Source organism: Bactrocera oleae, chromosome 5, assembly GCF_042242935.1.
Source record: "Bactrocera oleae isolate idBacOlea1 chromosome 5, idBacOlea1, whole genome shotgun sequence".
NCBI classification, from domain to species: Eukaryota; Metazoa; Arthropoda; class Insecta; order Diptera; family Tephritidae; genus Bactrocera; species Bactrocera oleae.
This window is the reverse complement of record NC_091539.1, coordinates 34,304,941-34,311,802: the sequence shown is the minus strand read 5'-3', so window position 1 is coordinate 34,311,802 and position 6,862 is coordinate 34,304,941. Positions and strand designations below refer to the sequence as shown.

Here is a 6,862-nt window from a genome sequence, read left to right as displayed (position 1 = left end):
ATTATTAACCAAAGCAATGGTTGAATTGAGGCCCCCAAAACCCTGCTGATGTTTACTCACAGACTTAAAAAGTGTGACATCCTGTACTAATATGTAGAGATACAAGGATAGGAAAAGCAATGTCCAGTGGCAAATTTACAGATTTGCCGTCTGTAGGCTTTTTAATTTTTGCCGCCCCTACTTCCTCTGAAATTCGATAGCTTAGCTTAAGTTTTCATAAAGTATTCTTTCAATCTATACTTTTTTTTGCTTTATGACTTAAAAACTAAGGTACTGTATCAAATCCTTGATTATTTACACATTAAATAATTATGAAGAAATATAATTTTAAGCAACGAAAATCTCATTCATGTACTTCTTTTAAGAAAAGTTAAGGTACAAGGTGCGTGCCAAAGTAAACAGGACTTTTAAAAAAAAAGACAGAACAAATGGTTTTATCCGCAAAATCAATTAATTTATTCAAAATAGTCTCCTTCTGCATTAATACAGTTTTTTGCACGGTCCAAAAGCATGTCGAATGAGTGTTTTAGCTCGTTGCCCGGTATGGCCGCCAGTATGCCGGTGCAAGCCTTTTGAATGCCACAAGCGTCGATCGATGAGACGGCGCATTATCGTGCAACAAACGCCAACTTCCATCCTCGCCATATTCGGGCCGAAAACGTCGAATATGGCGCACCAAACGCTTCAAAACTCCAAGGTAGAATACCGCATTAACCTTTTGGCCGGGTGGAACAAATTCTTTGTGGACAATGCCCTTGGAATCATAAAAACAAACAAGAACGTTGATAAATATGTTTTATTACAATTACAATCTAAAAGCAGAATAATAATTCTACTTTTTTAATTATCTGTTAGTATTAAAAATAAGGTTAAATTATAAAAGCATTACAATAACTTTCTGCGGGACTTTGAATTCGCAAAATCTTTGATTATGTCGTCGAATGAAATCTTGTTGATTAGTTCTGACTCTATGCATAAAAGAGCTAAAGTGTTTAGCTTTTCTTGACTTAAAGTCGATCGTAGATAGTTCTTGACTCTCTTCAAGCAAGAAAAACTTCTCTCACCAGAACAATTTGTTGCTAGTGTACATAAAGCAATAGGAAGTGCTATATCTAAGTTTGGATAAATATTTTCTAAATTTTGTTGTCACATGAACGAAGACAGACTTTTCAATGATCCAGACTTTGATTTTATTAAAATTCTTTTTGAGGACAGGTAGGCTTGAATGTACGCATTCCTGAACTAAGTCTGTTTCTAAATCATTAGTATACGTTTCTTCTAAAAAACTGGATTCTTCTGTCAGACTTGATGGTGACAACTCATCAACTCATTCATTTTAGTAATAAATGAAAATTTCTCTTTAAATCTGTTATAAGCCTCTTGCCGCTTTGCTAATTCGGATATGAGTCTATCTATGAGAACGAGAAACGTGTTAACTCTGAAGTAATCACTTGCAGCCATTCGAATATCTTCTTCGGGAGTTTCATCAAATCTTTTTTTTCTTTTTGGCTGTCGTTTTCCCATCTCTTTTGTATATTGTTTTGATACACTTAATTCCATTTCCTTTTCTTCAAAAAACTGAAAATTCTCTCGTTCAGCTATGAAAACACTTACGGAGTAATTCGTAAAGATCAGCAACAGTGATCAAATTTATATTAGAACTCTGAATTTCAATATTCACTTTGTTTTATCTGTGCATAAAAACATTACTGCCGTTTGCAGTTTTTGCAAATTCGAAAGTATCCCTTCCGCTTCTTGTCGTGTCACAGGCTGTTCGGTACAATCATCCTTGACTAATTCCAAAGTTTTTAGAATTTCACATGGATCACCAGAATCCAACACGTATCTATTAACGAGCGTGAGTGAGTTGATCTATGTGGGCTATATCTTGTGTTGAATCGATAATTAGGGAAAAATATTTTGCTTGTTTTATTTCGTCTCGAATCTTTTTTAAAACTTTCTGACCCATCAAGAGAATAAATTCATCACAAGTGGTCTTTGATAAGTAACTGGTACTCCCTGATCCTTGATTTCCAAATCGATCAAAGTGATGAGCCAGAAAAGGATCGAATTCCGTTAATAGTTCTAAAACCATACAAAAATTTGCATTATGTGGATCTCCAAATTTTTAATTTTCTCTCTAAAAGCGAGACCTATTGAACACAATCGCTTCACGACAGCAACAACTCTCATCATAACGTTTTTCCAGTAAGTTATTTCTTCATCAATCTGGATCTGCAATAAATTATCAAGTCGGTCATCAATCTTATTGCTATCGTTCAAACTAAGAATACTAGATTTATGACGCGCAGAGTTTTCATGCTGAGCTACTCAATGATCTGCATTTTTCCAGTCATTGAATCCTCCATTCTCAAATTCAGTTCTACACTCAAATGGACCAAATCCCAAACACGGTCCACAATGTACAGATCTGTTACTTTCAGATAAACTAACCAATTTCGATCTTTCACTTCATTATTTTTCATTTTTCTTTGGAAGATACTAATTGGCAGAAAACGACGCTGATCAGCATGTATACTTTCACTTTTAGAGAAGTCACAATATTTGTTGTGATCAAAGCCGTATCTTGCGATGATCTTCCTCAAGTTATCGTCGATTATCCAGGAGCGCGGAATCTTTATTTAGACTTTCGATTGTTTGTACTATTTCGACGTCGTTAGGACTCGACGTTTGATTCTGAGACGAATCTTCAATTGTTAAACTTACAGATGATTCCGCTTCTGCCACACTGTCACAAACAGCAGAGTATGTATCGGTCTCACCTTCTTCAGATTGTATTGTATTAGGACTTATGTTTGAAGTTTCCGCACTCAAAATACTGCTTTTACTTTCATTTTTTAAAAAATTTTCAATTTTTACTGTTTGTCGGATGACTTCTTTCTGTTCTTCTTTTTTAATTTCTGCTCTTTTTCTGCACTCGGCCCCACTAAGTCGCTTTCTTCCATCACTCATTCTGCAAATTTTTGATTCAAGAACTGAAACAATTAAATAGTAAATTGAAAGTATAGTTTTCTGTACGCAATTGCCAGTATCCTTTGTTCAGATTTCCAACTTTGAATATTTAGCTAATAAAAGCAAAACAGATAATTATAAGTATGATAGGACAAGAATTTTTAATTTTTTAGACACTCTTGTTATCAAGTCAAATTTACTGTTTCGCTACGGCTGATTTATCGTAAACATTAGAATTATTTACTTACGGGGATAACGGGATAATATAATTTAGTTGCTGAATTCGGTATTGCCATATTAAGAATATTTTTTTACATAAATCTTTTACAATTAGGAGTGATGGTAGTCGACCTGTCACTTTTTAATTACTGAATGGTCATGTCATTTGTTTTAACGTTCTAACCCATCTACGACCACGCGATAACATAGTACAAATGAAATAATTAAGCAGTAAAATGTACCGATTTTTTATATACCGAACTGCTTACTTCATTTTTCATAGAGTTTCGTTTCACTTTGTCAAATAGCAATTGTCCACATATCAAACTGATTCTATATTAAAAAAAAATTAATCAATATTTTTTACGAATAAAAAAGAACTTTTTGAAATTTGTTTCGATAATTTGTCAATTAAATATTTAAAGTAAGATTACCCTTTGACCAAGAAAAAAATTCTTGTGACAAAAAAACTCCTTTCTTAATCTTTAAGTAGTCCCCAACTCCAAACTCTAAAAGTGAAAGTGGGGCCTTAAAATTATGTAGATGTTACTTTAGCCAAGACACAAGTTTATTAGAGCGAAAACCTAATTTTTCTCAGGACAAGAAAATATACTTGAATCAAGGAAAAAAGGTTTACTTCGATCAAGAAAAGGAATTGGAAGACAATTTTGTCTGGAGTACTGTATACATATTTTTTTAATTTTTTGTTAAAGACTTTAATTCCTGTAAAATTTTTACAATTTGTGTTTTCTGTAAAAATATAAATTTTTTAGATGGACTATAGTCTTAGATGGACTTTGCAAGGACAGTCAGCGAGCACTTTGAAGGAGGCTGCGCTGCGGAGTAGTGGATCTACTGTTACCTTTATGGCAGCCACTTCCGCTTGGACGGGTCAGAAAGCCTAAAATTGGAGCTCAAGTATCATTCCTGACAGTGTAATCTTTCACCAACCCTCTCCGCAAGCCTTGATCCATCCGCAAAGAAGCTCATCGTCCCTATCCTTCATGAGCCCTTTCCACCCATGCGTCCCTAGAAGATATGTAATCAGAGAAACGACAGCCAGGGCTAGGCTCGGCGACCTAGTAATCCAAGTACAATATTTTACAAAATTTTTTAAGATTCTCTGATTTTAGGGGCAGCTGTCGCTGCCATACACCTGCTGGCTATGTCTTTTCCAGCGCTTTCCACCATGTAAAACATAGTAAGTGAACTATGTCACGCCTACCTGAACGTTACGATCTGAGTTGGCCGAAGTTTTTAACGTTGATGCCTTTACAGAAAACGTTAATTTTAATTTTTCTATACCAAAGTGTATAATAGAACGAAATCTGCAGTGAAATTATTAAAACTACTACCAGTAATAAACATTCACCAATACAGATTTTTGCGGTATACCATAATGTCATTCAGACGCTATATTTTAAAATCATTATTACGCTAGGTTTAGTTCGATGTCTGCGCTGAGATTTTTTGTAGAGGGAAGAATTTAAAATTGCGTTATATTGAAAGTAGGCATGGTATTAGATTGATCTTTTAAATGTCTGTTTTATAAAGATAAGATGAAAATCTTAACTAACAAATTTTATTACTCAAATGTTTCAGATCATAATATTTTTTTAATTTTTAAAACAATATTCTTAAATAATTTTTAAGGCATAGATTTTTTAAATCGGAAAACAGGAAGAACGAATATTCAGCTAATTACTACAAAGAAATATTTTTTATTTCAATGTTATTTAAACGGAATATTGCATTATAATTACGATTCTTCTAAAAACGATTTAAACCTAAAAATTAAATTGGCTTTTTCCTTCGAAACAAATATAACAAAGTTCGGAAGCTGATGATTTAATTGGCGTTTAAAATACTTTCAAATGCACATAATTTATGTAAATATGCCGAAATTTAATTAACCGACACATACGAGTTGCAACAAACATTTCGCTTAGCAGACGACAACAAAAAACGAGCAAATAAAGAGACAATTGCTATTGATTTTTTATTTAATTTTCGCTACAAGGCAACGGATGCAGCGACAACCGGAAGGAACAATCTAATAAATTGTTCAAATTCGTGGTGGCATGCACAGATATATGTACATATGTGTATGTTGTCTGTGTGTGTGTATTTTCGTTTGTCTATAAACATATGTGGGTGTGTGCATATATGTATGTGCATCTACTGACGTCAGTTGTCTTCAAAACGCATGACTATATAGCAAGTGTCTGCTATATATAATATATAACATACAATATTTATATGCATGTAACGCATTTATTGTTGTTGTAAAAAAATACATACATAAATTGTACGCTACTGCGGTTTCAAGTGTCTAGCCAATAGTTTCATCAACTGCCATACAACACCGTCCACTTTCGATATTTGCTCTGCAATTTTTACATAGAAACATAAATACACTCACGTACAAATACACATACATACAAGCATCCATACATGTTTCTTTGGTTGGGTGTGCTTGCTTGGCGTGGTAGCTTTGCCCACTTGAACCGACTGCTTACTGACCATACCGAAGAACGAGTAAACTCATTTGGTGCTTTTGGTTGCTTGTTAGGTGAGAAGCCGAGAAGGCATTCATATTGCATGCACGCTGCTCTGTTGCTCTGCTGCTCGCTGACCATTGCCAACCGGATTGGATTAATTTTAATGAAATTTAATGAAGGACAAATATAATGTTTTATTTATGCGATGAATTAAGGTCATTTACACATTCTTACGTACAACATTACATATGTATGTTTGCATGTAGACACACATTTCCATGGCAATTTATTCACCTAAATTCAGACTGCGAACTCTCAGGGTAGCCACTCAACGGAAATATGTATAATATGTATAATATAAGCACTACTTCGACTTCAACTTCCACTAGACTCGACCACAGGCTTCGCTTTTGCTTTTCAAGTGCAATTATGCATGGCACTATTTATATAAACACACACACACACACACAAACGGTCTGTCAATGTGTTTGTAAACAAAAACACTAATTCTCACACATCGCTCAAGCACACGTGCGCATATTTGTTGTTGTGCATATTGTTATTGTAAGTTAGCTAGGTGATCGGAGCTGCTGGTCTGGAGGACTACGTCTGTGTATGTGTATATGTACGCATTTATTTATGTTTGTGCAAGAATATAAGTTATGGGTGGCTACTGCAGTCGGCAGTACACAGCTGACCCAGCTTATTTATTTATTATAACCGATGGACTTTGCCTAGCCACCACCGGCTTTTTTTGCTTCCCTCCAACTTGCCTCTATTGTTATGTAGCAGTCCTCCGTTCTTTGTCTCGCATATTCCCCATCTCATTGTTGCCACACTATCAAAATTGTAGTCATATTGGTATTCATGCGGTTGCTAGTGCGCCCTCATAAATACTGTACAGACTTTTTCATCACCCAGCAGCAAATTTTGACGTAAGATATTTCGGCTCCTTTTATATGTATAACTACTGAATCAAACATTGTTTTAAGATCTTGAAGGGTTTATGGAAATAACGCTAACCATTCTAAGATTTGCATATTTAATCTTCACTCTCGTTTTGTGTACCAATAAGAACTTTCTCGTCAAGACCATCCGTTTTAGGTTCTGTATTGCTTTACACAGAGCATAATAGTATCCATTGATACAGAATTCGAGGTGAAAATAGC

General features: G+C 34.6%; 1 long non-coding RNA gene across 1 annotated transcript; it reads right to left on the bottom strand.

Moving 5' to 3' along the window:
- Positions 1-429: 429 nt before the first annotated feature.
- Positions 430-3,255, bottom strand: LOC138857367 (uncharacterized). Its single transcript, XR_011396433.1, has 2 exons — positions 2,728-3,255; positions 430-754 (listed from the first exon to the last, which is right to left on the bottom strand). It is a non-coding gene; the product is annotated as an uncharacterized lncRNA (long non-coding RNA).
- Between the last annotated feature and the right edge of the window lie 3,607 nt (positions 3,256-6,862).